Genomic DNA, 19,233 nt, shown 5'->3' on the forward strand with positions numbered 1-19,233 from the left:
CAGAAGGTAAAAGGAGATTGAGACTGCATTTGTTATATGTCAAAGGCTTGGGCTTTGTAAAGTGTGACCTTTCTCTTGGTGCTTAAAGCTCTCTAAGAAAGTTACAAACTCATAAAACATTGGTGTAAGAAAGCATTTTTTTGCTAGTTTTTTTGAGTAAAGTAGGGAAAGATGAGTGTGTGGCTGAAGAGTCAGTACCTCTTTTTTTCCTGGAGTACAGAGAGAGTCTGGAAGAGAGAAATTGATGAAGGTCTGAAGTATTAGGAGGGAGGGTCTAAATTAAAATAAATTAAAATAAATTTGTCCAGACCTTAAAAGGCCGGGGGTTCCATCTAATAATGGGAAGACAGGAGTATAGTAAGTCCCTATTTCTGTCTCTAAGCAGAGAGTTCTTTGAGAGATTGCACTATATTTTCTTCTACTCAACTGTCTTTTGGAGGACTCTCATAGTTGTTCTTTTTACTTCAGTTAGTGATTATAAACACTAAATTTCCCCTAGGCATACTCTCTCCACTACAGCATTAATTGACCTGTGCAACCAGTCTTTGGGGACTCAGTGAGGCTTTAAATTCCGTTAAATGTGTTTCTTATAACAAGACAATGTCTTACAACGCCTCCTAATTCACTTGTACAGATCACTTGCCCCTGGGAGTAGCTATTTATTCAATAATTTTTTTAATTCACAAAAGGTTCTTATAAGTGTTTTTCTTATGAAGTGCATAAAACACAAACAAAGCTACATTCTGATTAAGTTCATAGGACACTAGGGAGGTGACATGACTAAAAATAACACATGTAGATCATGCTATACCACCAAAAAATTGTGTTCATATGCTTTATCTTATTTTGCAATAATATTGTTAATTAGTCACACAAGTATTTTTCATCTTTATTTTACAAGTGAGAAGATAGAGTTTCAAAAGGTAATGGGCCTGCCCAATATCACTACTGAGGACTGAGTGGAAACATGACTCCAATAAACTATTTTCAAAGCCAAGGTTCTGGATACAATACAATGATTTCTCTCTCTGTACATAAAATTGTCGTGTATAAACTGCAGTGGTCATTTACCTTAACTGGGCAGATTTAATCTACCTCTTTCCCTACTTTTCTTTTTTTTGAGAAATACTTAAGTAGAGAAATAATAACTAAGCATGAAGTTGTCTTTTTTTTTAAGCCATTTTAGGTTAAAAACCATATAATGATCTGGTCCTAGGGTGCCCATTTGAGGAAGAAAAGAGGAGGTAAACAAAAGACAGGTTCTAAAATAAATTTTAAATGTGGGTACTTGACTTTTGGTTATTTTGAACAGCAATAAATTTTCAAAGGAAAGTTTGGCTATGAACCAAATAGTGTTTGATTTATAGACAAAAATTCTAGAGTAAAACAGAATATAAATATATGTACCAGGAACTCAAAAGGAATAACATTGTCCAGCCTCCATTTGGCCAAACATGTATTTTTTTTAAATTTATATTTCTATTAAGCTATAGAAAATCAATATTGTAAATTTTGTTAAAAACATATTGTTAATCTTTTAACTTCTATTAGGAGCAAGTTCTTTGAAGTCACTCTAGTAAGATTTAAACCATCTCTGAATACCTAGCTGTAAAACTGGATATGAAATATTAATATCCACAATTATTCTTATTTCAAACTGCAGACAATAATATTATTTACTTTATAATATTATGGTGAGTCATGAGTTAATGGACATGAAGTGGTGAGCAGTGAATGTGACTTGGCTTATGTTTGATAAGTACTCCTCCTCCTCCTCCACCTCTCTTTCCTTTTCCTTCTCTTTCACCAAAAATAATTTATATTGCTTGAGCTTTTTTTCCCCTTGTGTTCAGGACCATAATTAAAAAGAACTTCTTAGCTCTGAGTTCTTCTTTAGCCAAATAGTTTTTTGAAAATAATCTTCAGAGAAAAAAAGTATAACTTATTATCTCAGTGTCTGTTTATCACTGAATTTCCATATTTTTAAATCAACGTTTTTTGCAATTGAGTTGCATGAGTTCTTTATATATTTTGGATATTATTTCATTATCAGATATATTATTTGCTAATATTTCTTTCCATTCAGTAGGTTACTTTTTCACTTTGTTGACTATTTCCTTTGCTGTGCAGAAACTTTTTAGTTTGATTTAGTTCCATTTGTTTATTTTATTTTATTATTATTATTATTATTGCCTCTGCTTTGGAAGTCAGGTCCAAAAGATCATCTCCAAGACTTACTTCAATAACTTGTCACTTCTTTTCTTCTAGGATTTTCATGGTTTCAGGATTTATGTTCAAATCTTTAACTTATTTTGAGTTAAGTTTTGTGTGTGGTGTAAGGCAGTGATCCAGTTTCCTTCTTTTGCATGTGATTGTCCAGTTTCTCCAACATCATTTATTGAAGAGACTTTTCTTTCTTTATTGTGTATTCTTGGCTCCTTTGTCATAAATTAAATGATTACAAATATGTGGGTTTATTTATAGACTCTTTATTATGTTCCATTGATCTATGTACCTTTTTCTATATCAATACCATGCTCTTTTGATTGAGTTCAGATGCAGCAGTAAAATGACAGTTAAGCAAAAGTTTTAATCTGTGTGAATGGGCTATAATAAGATACGATGAAGTTAAGGGTTGTATAAGTTTCAAAACTGCAGAGAAAGAGGCCCTGGGTAAAAAGGTGCTCCCAGGAAAAGGGGCATGTCAAAAGAATGTTATGAGAATCAAGATAAATTTGCCAAAGTGAGTCCTGTTGAAATGTCTTCTCCCACATGCATAGGACACATATGATATTTTAAAGCTCCTCTAAGTGTCAGATTGCAAATGATTAAAGGTTACCATTCCATATGTATTTTATTATTCATTAGCTCAGTAAAATATGATACCAATTTTCAGAGTTTACATAATCTCTTCCCCTTCCTTCCATGGACACCTTGCAACCTTGAATATACTGGCCAAGTATTTTACAGTCCAAACTTTATAATTTCTGATCATATATTCCCTAATAATTCAGGCTTATATGTCACGTAATAAGTAAGAAGAAAAACTTAGAAAATGTCTTTTCTTTGAATATTCACATGGTGGTGAGCAAACAGCTGTCATCTACCCAATTTCTCATCTTTAAAGAGAAGAAAGATGATTCTACTGTATTTTTTTATTTATTTAGCAAATTGTTTTTAATCTTGAAATAATGCACATATATAAAAGTGCACAAAGTTGATTTATCAAAAATTCAATATTCAATGTCCGTGATCTTGTTCAAAATAGAGTATTCCCAACAATCCAAGAAGACCCCTTGATTCTCCCTCCTAATCACAAAGCCTCCTTATTCCCCATAGTTCACCACCTTGCTACTTTTATGACAATATCCCTTTGAATTTTTTATAGTTTTAACAACTAGGCATGTCTGCCTAAAAACTATCCAGATAGATATAGATATAGATACATACACACACATATATAAATGTAGACAGAGGAAGTATATTTTTTATATCTGGATTATTTTATTATCTTAATAGTTGTAAGACTGACCAATGTAATTGTATGTAGCTTTAGTTCATTTGTTTTTATTGCTAGATAATATTTCTTGTATAAACATCCCACAAGTTTTTCATTTATTGTACTATTGATAGGTAATGTTGTCATTCTTTTTAATTTGTTTGTTATTATTGTTGTTGTAAATGTGTACACATTTTGTAAGAATACACCTAGGAATTAATATTATTTTTTTAATGTTGGCCGTTGTGCTCAGTGTTTAGTGGTATATTATTGCAGTTTAAATTTGTATTTTTCTAATTATTATTAAAATTGAGAACTTCTTCATAGGACAGTTGGAAACAATTTTTCTGTAAAATGTCTATTCAAGTGATTTGGACCCTTTTTGCGGTTTGTCTCTTATTTTTAATAATAAATTATATAATTTAATTCAAGTCCTTTGCCTAACATTTGTTTTACAAACAAATATTCCCAAGTTCAGAAATGCTTTGCTAATTTTTAGCAAATATTTTAAAATGTTAAATAAAAAAAAATTACCCCCGTTGGGCTAAGATTTTAGATTAAATCCAACTCTAATCAGTTTGGAAAGAATTGCATCTTTATAATATTGAATCATCCAATAAATAAATAAACCACAATAAGTTTGTGTATTAATCTTTTCAACTATTAGTTTATGTCATGCTACTCTTTGTTGAATCTTAGATATTGATAAAATCATGGAAATGGCCTGACTAAATTACCAACATTAATTGATTAACAAAAGCATAGTTTGATTTGCTAACCATATAGAAATCCAATAATTCAGTCTCTACTATGTCATTATTTTTAAATTAATACAACTTTTGTTCAAATAATCTCTATAAGCCCAAAATTTGATACATATTGTATTTAAGTATGCCATCCATATGGCCTAAAAAATAATATGTGTCCCTTACAAATAATTTTGGCTCTTCAGTGAATAAGTTAGCCAATGATATATCTTCATTATTTACCAAAGGAAAAAGAAATTTTCTCATTAAAATTAAATTTTCTTTTGTAAAACTTTACATTTAAGAAGTGTTGTTACATAATACTTTATATATTCTTTGGTACAAAAAAGTTTAAAAATTGGCAATAGAATTAGAAACGTTATCTGAAATTAAATAGTGTGCAACAGGATTGGCAAGATTTTTTAAAAATTTATTTTATTTAACAAGAAAGATATTCTTATTGGAGTTGTTTTGCAAATATGGTTTATACCTTTGAAAATGAAATTCTCAGAATTTTAATATGCTTTAGAAAAAGGAAATCTGTATTATTTCAAGTGAATAGTTATTTATTATAAACTGAACAAAACACTTCCAGGAGCACTGTGAAGAAACTAGAGAGGTAAAACACAAAGGTCTGTTGTAATAGGCTTTTGCTGAAATGACAGAAATTAGGTAATTTCAGAAAATCTAATAAGGAGTTTCCCTCGTATGATATAAATTACTTGTAATTTATCAATCTGCTTTTTTTCTTTCATCAGTTACTATTCTGACCAAATGTTAACTAGTAAAGCTTATGGCCAAATAGTTGGGTCATACTTTTCTCTAGAACTGTGCTCTAAATCAGAAAATTATAAAGTTAAACATCTCTCACTATTAAATGTTTCAGTTCTAAAAATGATGTTAAATTAATAATTAATTAATCCTTAATTAAAAATAATTTTATTGCTTTCATATAATTTAGAAGGCCATTTGGAAATATTATATAGATTGAGTTAGATCTCTAAAAAAACTGATGACTGTCTAATTATGTCTTAGAACTGATTCTTATGATATAATAAAAGATGTGATCAAATATTTATGCTAAGTAATAATTATGACAATGCAATATATTATAGTAAATATTAGTAATACTCTATATGTCAATCATATGTCAACATACTCTTGATTAGTCTATTATCTAGAAAATCTAACCAAGTACTAGAACTGTGTGTAGATTTTAAGTTTATGTTTTCAAATATAATTTATATATGAAATGCTTATGATATAATCTTAAAAATAAAATAATGAAAAAATGCATATACATGCATACATTACTATGTTACAGTGTGTGTGTTAGTGAGATGTGTGCATGCGTGTATGTATGTACATTTGTGTGTGATATAAGAGACAGAGAGAGAGAGAGCTGTCAAAAATTAAGTATAGTATACTTACTCCTTCAGAGTTTATTAAGGGGTGTCACTTGGATTCAGTAGCCACAATATCAGCTCACCCTTTTTGTGTAAATGAAAACCTAAAAAGGTATGATTAAAAAATCCATGATAAACATAGGTGATGACAGCAGTGACAGATGATTGGCTTTACTTTCTTTGGTTGAACATCCTGTGATGTACAGGAGAACGAATAAGGACATTAGATCAGTTTAAATAAGTCTTTTCTCTAGTTTGTTGGCTTGACATAGATGTATGGGTTTCTTGTGAGTTAACTGAATACCTAAGAAAGTGTTTGTTTGAACAATGCTAGAAGTTTTGCCTTAGCTCAGAAACCCCAGCAGCAAAGGTTATGGAGTGTGGCCCTAGGCAAAGGTATTGAGAATAGTTAGAAGAGGTCAAGTAGATCACCCATGTCAGAGAAATGTGCCATTCAGAAGCCCCTTACATGGCTCTCTGAAGGATTAGATGTTCTTTTAACATGTCTGTATTCATTTCTGAGCCCTTCTTTAAGTTCTGACACAAGAATAGGTTCCCAGCTCACCTTTGTAACTCTCTGGCAGCAGTCGTGGAATCCATACTTTTTCTCAAGAAGTACTACTTATTTTGAAATGAACAGTATTTATAAACCAAGATTAAGATGCAAGGATGCTAGGTATCTTAGTCTTTTAAGGCTGCTGTAACAAGAATATCAAAAATATCATAGACTGGGTGACTTAAAAAAAACAGAAATTTATTTATCACAGTTCTGAAACCTGGGAAGTACAAGATCAAGGTACCAAAAGAATCTGTGTCTGGTAAGGGTCTGCTTCATTTTTCATAGATGGCAATCTCCTCACTGTAACCTCACATGGTGGAAGGGTCAAAGTGGCTCTCAGGGGCCTGTTTTAAAGGGCATTAATCCTATTCATGAGGACTCTACCCTTATGACCTAATCAACTCTTAAAGGCCCCACTTCTACAAACCATTGTACTGGGATTAGATTTCAATGTACAAAATTTGGGGTACACAAACAGTCTACAGTACTAGGCATGCTCATTTGTTATCATTATATCTTGGTCTTTTCAGCAGACAAATCTAGGACTTATATCTATATAGAGATATACATATATAATATATATTAACTATATATTATGTATATGATAAAATTTGATATTTTATATAATGTATATAATTTGGAATTTGAAGTTTCAGTACAAATTCATAATTTAATTATAAATTTATACTGAAATCTCAAATTCCATCCCAATACCAAAAGGTTCTTCCCTTGTAATTCTCCCATTACACTTTTGTGTCTCTTTTTCCCACATTGAGAATTCTGGCTGCCAAGATACCAATGTATTTACTCATTTACTCAATACCACAATATATACAAAACAGTTAGAAAATTGATATATGTATACATACTTTTAAATTATTAAAACTACTAAATAATATTCAACGATTTCTTTGTAGTTCTTTCAAATTTTTATATGTAGTATATATATTCATTTGGTTTAGTGAAAATTATTTGCATTAGCTCTACTTTCCCCTATCAGTGGATGTGTTGTTAATTTGGGACAGACATACCTCAGAGATATTGCAGATACAGTTCCAGACTACTGAAGCAAATGAAATTTTCATTAAAGCAAGTCACCCAAATTTTTTGGTTTCCTAGTGCATAAGAATTTATGTTTACACAACACTGTAGTCTATTGTGTGCAATAACATTATGCCTAAAAAATCAATGCACATACCTTAATTAAAATAACTTATTGCTAAAAAATGCTAACCATCATCTGAGTCTTCAGGGAGTCATAATATTTTTGCTGAAGGAGGGTCTTGTTTTGATGCTGATGACTGCTGACTGATCAGGGTGGTGTTTGCTGAAGTTGGGGTAGTTGTGGCAATTCCTTAAAATTAGACTGAAGGTTGCCACATTGATTGATCCTTCCTTTCATGAAGGACTTTTCTGTAGCATGCAAAGCTGTTTGAGACCATTTTACCCACAGTAGAACTTTTTTTCAGAATTGGACTCATCTCTTCAAACCCTGTCACTCCTTTATCAACTAGATGTATGTAATATTCTCAATCTTGTTGTCATTTCAACAATCTTCATGGAATCTTCACCAGGAGTAATTTCCATCTCAAGAAATCACCTTATTTGCTCATGCATATGAAGCAAATTCTCATTCCTTCAATTTTTTCATGAGATTGCAGCTCTTCACTCACACATCTTCAGGCTTTATTTTTATCCTAGTTCTCTTGCTATTTCCACTACATCAGCAGTTACTTTCTCCACTTGAGTCTTGAACCCCTCCAAGTCATCCATGAGGGTTGGTATCAACTTCTGCAAAACTCATTTTGATGTTTATATTTTGACCTCTTCCCATGAATCACAAATGTTCTTAATGGGATCTAGGATGGTGAATCCTTACCATTCAATTTACTTTGCCCAGATCTATTAGATAAGTCACTATCTATGGCAGCTATGGCCTTACAAAATGTAATCCTTAAAAGCAAAACTTTGAAACTTGACATTACTCTTGATCCATGGGCTACAGAATGGATTTTGTGTAAGCAGGCATGAAAGCAACATGAATCTTATACATCTCCATCAGAACTCTTGGATGACCAGGTGCATTGGCAATGAGCAGTACTATTTTGAAAGGAATCTTTTTTTTGTTTGTTTTTCTGAAGAGTAGGTCTCCACAGTGGGCTTAAACTATTCAGTAAACCATGTTGTGAACAGATGTGCTGTCATCCAGGCTTTGGTGTTCTATTTATACTCTGCCTGTGCTCTCTAAATTTAGCATAATTCTTAAGGGACCTAGGATTTTCTGGATGGTAAAAGAGCATTGGCTTCAACTTTAAGTCACCAGCTGCATTAGCCCCTAAAAAGAGAGTTACCCTGTTCTGTGAACGTTTGAAGCCAGGCATTGACTTCTCTTCTCTAGCTATGAAAGTCTTAGATGACATCTTCTTCCAATATAAGTCTGCTTTGTCTGCATTGGAAATCTGTTGTTTAGTGGAGCCACCTTCATTAATTATTTTAGCTAGATCTTCTGAACAACATGCTGCATCTTCTACGTCAGCACTTGCTGATTCACATTGCACCTTTATATTATGAAGATGTCTTCTTTCCTTAAACTTCATGAACCAACATCCGCTAGCTTCAATCATTTCTTGTGCACCTTCCTCATCTCTCGTAGCCTTCACAGAATTAAAGATAGTTAGAGCCTTACTCTGGATTCACCTTTGGCTTAAAGAAATGTTGATGGGTTTGATCTTACATCCAGACCACTAAAACTTCTCCATATCAGTAATAAGGCTGTTTCCCTTTCTTATCATGCCTGTATGTACATTGGAGTAGCACTTTTAATTTTATTCAAGAATTTTTCTTTTGCACTCACAACTTGACTAACTCTTGGGCACAAGAGGCCTAGCTTTTGTCTTATCTCAACTTTCTGCATGCCTTCTTCACTAAGTTTAATCAATTCTAACTTTGTAGTACTTTTTGACCTTTTTCATCCAGTTCCCCCTCCCCACACCTTCTGTTTCTGGTAACCACAAATCGGATCTCTTTTTCTATGAGTTTGTATTCTTTGTTATTTGTTTTGAAGTATAATTGATCTACAATACTATCTTACTTCCTGTTACACAACATAGTGATTTTTTTTGTATACATTTTCTAAATGATCACCAAGATAAATCTAGTTATGATATGTCGCCACAAAGATTTTACTTAGTTCTTGACTATATGTTCCACACTGCATATTTTATACCTGTGACTCATTTATTTTGCAATTGGAAGTTTATACCTCTTAATCTCCCTAACTACTTCTTTCCTCTCTCCCACCATCTGGTAACCACGTGTTTGTTCTCTGTATCTATAATTCTGTTTCTGTTTTGTTATGTTTCTTCATTTCCTTTGTTGTTTAGATTTCACAGACATACGTTTTCTACTGCTTTAGGTAAACACCTAAAAGGGTGATTGCTGGATTCTATGGTAAGAGTATGTTTAGTTTTGTAAGAAAATGTTAAAACATTGTCCATAGTAGATGTACCATTTTGTATTCCTACCAGCAATGGATGAGCATTCTTATTCTTCTTCACATTGTTTTCTTACTTAGCAATATATTCTGAGAATAACTCCATAACAGCTTTTAGAGAGTTTTTTTTTTATTAATTTTAACAGGTTCATAATATGTTATTATATGCATGTAGCATAGTTTATGTTTATCTAATCTAGTGCTTGCATACATTTGTGTGTTTGTGTGTGTCCTGAATGGCTACTTCACAAAGTAGGTAAAACTAAAGCCAGGAAGTAGACAAGTGAAGGTATTTATCTTGATGTAGGATGAACCTGTTCACACACTCAAATGCTACCTGAATCATGAAGTGATCCTAAGGAAGAGTTTGCATATTTCCACTGTGCTCTCACTCTCCGCTGCATCTTCTCCTATTAGAATATCTATGAGATTTGATTGTTATTGCTTATTCCATTTCAGTCTCCACCAGCACTTTTTACTCAAAGTCACTTATAATTTTCTATGCGTGGTTGAACATTGATGTTTCTGTAGCTAATTAAGTTTCACTGAAATTATGTTATTTTTCATTTTTAGTTGTTGGTGGCAGAGCCTTTGATCCTTATATTGACTTATAGTGCTTAACTGATGGCAAACAATCTATTGGACTGCCCTAGTTTGCACATACTGCATTATCTCTGTGTTTTGGGACACTTAGCCCTTAGGTTGATTGTTTTCTTCCTTTAATTTTCTGTTTCCCTCTTTCTCCTAAGTGAATGGAAGATCATTTATAATTTTAACCAGAAAACCTTTTCAATTATATTTGTGTTGCCTGTTTTCTTACATATATATTTATCTTTATAAACTGTTAAAGGTGATTGGAGAGGTAGCTTAAATCCTTACCTTTTCTATTTCTTTCAAACAAGTTTAGTTTGGTTTGGTTTATCTTAATTGCTGTTGTTTCATGTGTTGGGCTAAAGGAACCTATGTGCACAGTAGACATAGCTTTGAAGTTAAATAATATGGAAAACAATAAATAATGCTATTTGTATTTACAGTATATTGGGCAGAGTTGGAGACCAAAATATATGAAGTCTTCTTTCATTCCTGCCTATTTTCTTTTTTTTTTCTTTCATATATTTATTCTTTAAGTGCTTATTACTCAAACATATTCTATGTATGTTATATACTTAGATGTCTCAACTAAGTAATTCTTATATATATTTTGAACACCCACGTTAGATCATATTTTCAACATTGAACGAAAGAATGTTGCAGTGTTCTGTTTCTTAGCTGGATTTTAGCTGACAGTATAGCAAATAATATTTTAATAATTATCTCAATGCATTTACAGACTTTGAAAGTACAATGGAATTTTTATTTGACATTATAATCCAGAAAAGTACATGAATTATTAGCCTAATTTTTTTTTTATATACCTCTCACAAAATATGGAAATTTTACTTCAGAGGAAAGTTACTATAAAATGAAAATATATTTCCTCTGATCAAGTTTAGTGAATCAAGCCCAAGGCTGCTTGCTTCAATTTTCATTTATTTTCCTTATACTGTCATTCATAGCAAGCAAGAAAAAAAACTATAAGCAAAGGACCATTAAATAAAAAACATTTCACTGGAAATATGTGCTTGAAAAGGATTATGTGATCTACAACTTGGGATTCTGCATGTTATCACATGACTAAGTTCCAAAGTCTCTAAGTGACTTTTTCACTAAATGCATATAGATATATAAAGTCTTTAAAGAAAATAAAGAATACTGCACTGAGTCAAAAAAATAGTTCAGCGAGGCTTGAATATTCTCCTTCTTACCAGGACAGTAAGACATTTTTTGCTGAAATGTAATCAGTTTTCCTCCAGGGAAAATCACTTTAAATTGTCAAAGGTTTACCACCAAAACTAATTAGTTACTTCATGAATTTATTTACCAAAGGCATGCATTTAACACCCAGGATGTGCAGAACTCAGAGCTAATTAATGTAGTTGGTGTATAGTAGGTCTCCCTTGGCAAAAACAAGTGTGGGAAAGTTTCTGTCAATTGCCTATACCTGCAGTATATCATCCTAGTACAGTGGTGATAATGATAGTAGTAGAGGATATTCGTTCGCAACAGTGAGAGAAAAATCATAAAAATCCTTCAAAATTTCATAAGATGAAAGGATAGTGTAATGTAACATATTGAACTTTGTATAAGTGGACAAAAGGGTAGTGTAATGTAGCATAATGAACTTTGGATAAGTAACCAGATTGAATTGAGTTTAACACCTTGCTTCCTAAATTACTTTGTACCCTTGGGCCATCTATATAACTTCTCCCAGCTTAACTTCCTTTGTATGTAATAAAGAAATAAGCACCTTTATATTCCAAAATGAATTAGACAATGAAGATTAGAGATTCTGACATTTCTTTTGATTCAACTCTGGTAACACTGGTGTCACTGTTCATGGTTATCATCACTAATCTCAGTCACCTCACTTTTGTCTATTCTCATTGACATACATGAACCTTTCCTACTTTTATTCAAGTCCCTTTTATTTTATAATATTCATTCATAACCCATCATATATATATATATATATGTTAAATCATCAACAATTAGGACAAACCAAACCATATACATACATATGAAAACATCTCACATTTTAATTTATTTTTCATTCTTACATTATTTGTGTCTATAACCTCTCTTTGTTTAAAATTTAAAACCAGTAAAATGACCATGGGTCAAGATAATTAGATCAAACCTAATTACCCTTGTTGTGTACTTGCACCTAACTATCCAACTGAAGGCATCAAAAATATAATTTAATCTTCAAAATGATTCCCACCATCACCATCACTATCAGGACCCACTGACACAACTTGAGCACCAATCTAAAACTCTAATTCTTTTTCTTTTCACACAATATTCTCAAAAGCACTCAATTTTGAGCACTCTTGATTTTAATTATTCTTTTATTTAGAACATACCTTCCTATTTAGTCAATTTGTGAATATTCTTATATAATTTTAATTTCCAATGATCAAAATGCTCTACAGGTACTCTAACACTGTAGATATATATCTGACAATATTCCTTGCTTACCTTCAATGTGCTATGTATGGTGCACATTTGGCTATACAAAAGAGGAAAGGATTTTGCTGTTTCTTAAATAGACTTTTAAACATCTCTTTGTTTATCCTACTCACTTGCAGCCACACACACTCCCAGAGGTTCCCATACCACCAAATTTTATGGTTTAGGAGGACTAGGTGGTATATATTTGGTTGGTGCTCTACAGCATAATTGCCTGCTTTGGAGTCATTCTCCTTAGTTCTGTTTTGTTCTTTACCTTTTGTTCATCCTCTTTCCAGTCTTCAATGCTGATTTGTGGTATCTCCTCTCCAATTCTCCATTTCATTGTAGATTTATGTTTTAAAAAGTAATTGCCTTACTGTTGTGCTGGAGGGGTTTTAAAGAAACTAGAAGTTGGTGCAGGTGTTTAATCTACCAGCTCTATCTGTATGCACTATTTGTTACGCTATTTATTTATTTATTTATTTATTTATTTATTTGTGGTACGCAGGCCTCTCACTGTAGCACAGGCTCTGGACGTGCAGGCTCAGTGGCCATGGCTCATGGGTCCAGCCACTCTGCAGCATGTGGGATCCTCCCGGACTGGGACACGAACCCGTGTCCCCTGCATTGGTAGGCGGACTTTCAACCACTGCGCCACCAGGGAAGTCCTGTTACATTACTTTTAATAACAAATTTCATTAACCATAAAATCAGAGGCCAAAAAATAAAATTTTATTTCTAATTTTGATCTTTTTTAAAATTGAGGTATAGTTAATTTACAATGTTTTGTTAGTTTCAAGTGTACAGCAAAGTGTACATATATATAAATATATATTATTTTTTAGATTATTTTCCATTACAGGTTTTATAAGATATTGAGTATAGTTCCTTGTGCTATACAGTATGTCCTTGTTGCTTACCTATATTACATATAGCAGTATGTATATGTTAATCCCAAACTCTTAATTTATTTCCCTCCCACCTTTGGTAACCATAAGTTTGTTTTTAATGTCTGTGAGTCTATTTCTGTTTTTCAAAAAATCCATTTGTATTATTATTTTAGATTCTACAAATAAGTGATATCATAAGATATTTGCCTTTTTCTGTCTTACTAACTTCATTTACTATGATAATATCTAGGTCCATCCATGTTGATGCAAATCACATTATTTCATTATTTTTTATGGCTGAGTAATATTCCATTGTATAAATATACCACAACTTCTTTATCCATTAATCTATCAATGGATATTTAGGTTGCTTCCATGCATTGGCTGTTGTAAATAGTGCTGCTATGAATATTGTGGTGCATGTATCTTTTTGAATTAGTGTTTTCTCTGGATATATGCTCAGGAGTGGGACTGCAGAATCATAAGGTAACTCAGGACTTCCCTGGTAGTCTAGTGGTTAAGATTCTACTTCCACTGCAGGGGGTGCAGGTTCGATCCCTCGTTAGGAAACTAAGATCTTATATGCCATGTGGCACAGCAAAAAAAGAAATAAGTGAAAAATTAGAAATAAAGATAAGTTCAAGATCAGAAAAAAAAAAAGAATCATATGGTAACTCTATTTTCAGTTTTTTAAGGAACCTCCATACTGTTCTCCATAGTGGCTGCAACAATTTACATTTCTACCAATAGTGTAGGGCAGTTCCTTTTTCTCCACACCCTCTCCAGCATTTATTATTCATAGAGTTTTTGATGATGGCCATTCTTGACTGCTGTGTGGTGATATCTCATTGTAGTTTTGATTTGCATTTCTCTAATAATTAACAACATTGAGCATATTTTCATGTGCCTGTTAGCCATGTGTATGCCTTTTTTGGATAAATGTCTATTTAGGTCTTCTGTTCAATTTTTGATTGTGTTGTTTGTTTTGTTGATATTGAGTTGTATGAGCTGTTTTTATATTTTAGAAATTAATCCATTGTTGGTAGCACTGTTTGCAAATATTTTCTCCCAATCTATAGTTTATATTTTTGTTTTGTTTATGGTTTCCTTTGCTGTGCAAAAGCTTTTAAGTTTAATTAGTCTCATTTGTTTTTTATTTTTTTTTTGGTTTGTTTTTACTTTTTATTTTATATTGGAGTATAGTTGATTAACATTGTTGTGTTAGTTTCATGTGTACAGCAACATGATTCAGTTATATATATACATGTATCTATTTTTTTCCAAATTATTTTCCCATTTATGTTGTTGCATAATATTGAACAGAGTTCCCTGTGCTATAAAATAGGTCTTTGATGTTTATCCATTTTAAATATAGAGGAGTGTACATGTCAATCCCAAACTCCCTAACTATCCCTTTCCCCCAACCTTTGCCCCTGGTAACCATAAGTTCATTCTCTAAATCTGTGAGTCTGTTTCTGTTTTGTAAATAGGTTCATTTGTATAATTTTCTTTTTTAGATTCCTCATATAAGTGATATTTTTGTTTTTATTTCCATTACTCTAGGAGACAAATCCAAAAATAATACTGCTGAAATTTATGTCAAAGAGTATTCTGCCTGTATTTTCGTCTAGGGGTTTTATAGTATCTGGTCTTACACTTAGGTCTTTAATCCATTTGAGTTTATTTTTGTATATGGTATTAGACTATTCTCATTTTTTTACAAGTAGCTGTCCAGTTTTCCCAGCACCAGTTATTGAAGAGACTGTCTTTTCACCACTGCATATTCTTGCTTCCTTTGTTGTAGATTAATTGAACTTAAGCATGTGAGTTTATTTCTGGGCTTTCTATCCTGTTCCACTGATCTATGTTTCTGTTTTTGTGTCACTACCATGCTGTTTTGATTACTGTTGCTTTGTAGTATCATCTGAAGTCTTGGAATACCCATTCTTCTGAAGGTCAAAAACTAATCCTCATTATTCATAGAAAAGTCTTATTAATTTAGAGTTTCCAAAGTCAATTGGTAAGGTAATTACAGTTCCTTTTTTCTTTCTGGTCTTTGGTACATGAAGATATCTGCTAATAATCACAATTTCAAGAATTCTCTAAACATGGAAACTACTAACACAAGATTTTTGGCACTATTAACTGCACAGAAAAGTGGTATACTACCCTATATGAGACTATATGCCTAAAAGTCTATATAGGACTTACAGTCTACTGCTTTCATGTCATGCTTAGATGGAATGGGGATATCAGTAGAAATCCTGCACCTTTTACCAATTTCCTACTTGTTATTCTGCAAACTAATCACATAATCTATTTGATCTCAGATTCCATTGTCTACTGGGGTTTCTAATTATTTTACTTATTATTTAATTTTTCTTATTCCCCTAGCCCAGATATTTTTATTTACCTAAGAAGAGAAAGGAGAAGGAATGAATAATACTGAGCCTTCCCTTAACATACAATTTTTGTAATCTATTATTTAGATTAAAAGCCATGATTAAACACAATTTATTCCAACTGTTCTGCCTCCCTTTTACGAGTCTCCAAGATGAAGGTTAATTTAAATATAGAGCCTATAAAAATATATATAATCTAAATATATAATGTATATTATCTAAACATTATACATAATATATTGTATATATTACAAATATACAATTTTTATATATAATATAAATATATATGTAATATATATTTAATCAAAAAACTTATAGCTAACTACATTTAAGCTTCACTTGCCATACCTAAAAAAATTACATCCTATATTAACATACAATTGATATAAATTTATGTGAAATAATTTTTTAATTTAAAATAACATCACTGGCAATGTTATATCATTATTTTTATTTTCTATTACTATAATTTAATAAATAATCTTAGTATACAAATTGTATACATGATTCTTGTCAAACTCTCCAAGTGTTTTTTTAGCATAAATTTCTAGATGTAAAATTACTGTACTAAAAGTGAAGAATATATAATTTTCTTCTTGATGTGACAAAATGATTTCAAGGCAGGTCTAACTAATTTACAGTATAAGCAGTTTAATAGGGTTACTTTTTTTTACAACTTCCTCACAGAAACTTGTGAGAGTAAGGAAGATAACCTCATAAATTTGAGTACTTTCCTTACTTCAAAATATGCTGTTCACTGTGATAGAAACAAATTAGACATAGTAGTTGGAAGTAGAAAAATACAAAGCCCACAGAAATAATTGTCCACATGAGTGAGGCATAATGCAAACCAAGATCAGAACAGGCCACTCTGATCACAATATAATAAACAAGCAAACAAATAAATGTAGGTATATTATTCTTTGGATATTTGCTCATGAGATTTAGTAATAAGGACAGATTTTGGCATGGGCTGCCTATAGACTGAGTTTGGTAAATGAGGTTGAGTGTGTCTGATCTAACTGATATTCAAGAAGCTTAATCTTTCCACCTTAACAATATAATAATGACAGATGAAATTGATTTTTAATTATCAGCAATCCATCTAAAAAAGGTAAGGGCAGAAACTCTATGAAGTATCTGAGGCAATTTTTAAATGTCATGAGGAGTGTTTGGAGCAAAATGTCACAAAAAGAGTTTTAATAGCTCTGAGTCTATCTTATTACTCTTAGTTTTCTATTTTTCATCAGTCCAATAATTAAAGATGATAGATCCCAGGACAACAATGCCAAAAATTAAATACAGGGGAATTGATTCCTAAGTATGAGTGTAAAGTGGCATGGTCTTATTATGGTATAACCACAAAATCTGGACTCAAGAGAGTAATAAAAATACCTTAGAAAAATCTATAATATTATGTGCCAAGCATTGTTTTAAGTGCTTTACATGTGATTAATACTTTTAATTTTCAAGATAGCCCTATGAGGTATGTGTAATTATTATATTTATTTTATAGATGATGAAAATAAGCAGAGTTAAGTAACTTGCCTAAATTCAAAGGTTTGTTGAAAATCCAAAAAGCCTAGATTATCTGCTCAAAGTAGTCCTTGATAGTGACTCATTGTAATGATGTTGATAAAATATATCATTGAACACCAAACAGTTTTATCTATAATTTCCCAGTCAGATTAGCACGTGTATTTCTCACTAGAATAATGACTACATTTTCTAGTAATATTTATTGACATAGTCATATTGGCATACAGGTCTGCAAAAATATCTATCAGGACAGCCTGTACCTTCGCAAGCATATGTGGCTTTAACAAGCGACATTCATCTTTCTAGGGAACTGAGTTAGGACTAGAGGAAATTTCTATCATATGAGTTGTAGAGTTCATCTGATGTCAGCACTATGCAATTTTAATTTTAAATCCTCAACTATTCATAGAAAGGAAACAATGGCTGTGAAGAAACATTTAGGAAAATTTACTAGATTTTAAAAAGTATATATAAACACTAGTACTGCTATTCAGCTTAACTCTGTTTATAAAAATAAGCTATAATTTATTCATTCTGTATGTTGTAAGTCGCCCTTAGCCAATCCAAATTAAAACATATTTAACTAGTCCCTAAAAATAGGAGAATCTGTAGGGACTGTAGGTAAGAATGGAAGAAGATTGCCTCCATGTAAATCTGTATAAACTTGAGATGGTGCATTTGGTCAACACTTGTCCATAGAGTTACCAGCTCCTAAAATAAAAAAAAAAATTAGGCCAGACATAATTTGTGAGAGTGGCTGAGAAATATAAAATATCAGACTAAACAAAAATAGGACTAATTCTTTTATGAAAACATGGTGAAATGCTTCCCCATTGGTCAACTTTTACTAATAAGTAGAGGATCCTCCAATGAAGCTAATGATAGAGAACCATTTAAAAATAGTATTACACTTTTTAATTATATTTTATATTATAAATAAAAATATAAATATAAATAAATAATATTTTTATATTTATATAAAATATATATTATATTTATAATATTCAGATATTACAGTATCTCTGAATACTGAGTAAGTCATTCTTCAGGGTATCCAGAAGATCTTTTTATATTTTTCTTTTAGGCTATAGGAAAGGCTGAAGATGGATAAAGAAGTTGCAAATCATCTGGTTCTGGGTACCCTTGGGCTTTACCAATGATTAAGAAATAGGTGAAGAAGAAAGGTAAAGTACTTAGGTCTGTTCTCCTGAGAGACCTTAGACATCTAATTAGACCCTAGACTTATCAAAGAAATCCAACAAAAATAAGACAGTTGTCTTTAAAATGTAGAGCTGACTTCATACAATATCTGAAACTGTTGAGAATAACCACTATTTGGAATAACTACTATTCTAAATTCTCCTTGGCATGAGTAATGTAGAAAGTGATCAAACGAGTAACTAACAAGATTGTTTGTTTGTTTTTCCTGGCGATGCCAAGGTTAAAGTTGGTCTGACTTGAAAAGACAATGATCAAGGGAGGCCAGGTATATGTAGCTTCAGAAGTATAGCTGTGGGACACCCCTGTGCCTTGTGAAGAACTCTCTCTGCTTAGTCTAGGCTACCACACAATTGTCCTTCCTATGTATACTCTTCCATATGTCTTTCTTCTCAGATTTAATTTCAAATAAAATGTTTACAAATTTGAT

Source organism: Hyperoodon ampullatus (assembly GCF_949752795.1).
Source record: "Hyperoodon ampullatus genome assembly, chromosome: 7".
NCBI lineage: Eukaryota > Metazoa > Chordata > Mammalia > Artiodactyla > Ziphiidae > Hyperoodon > Hyperoodon ampullatus.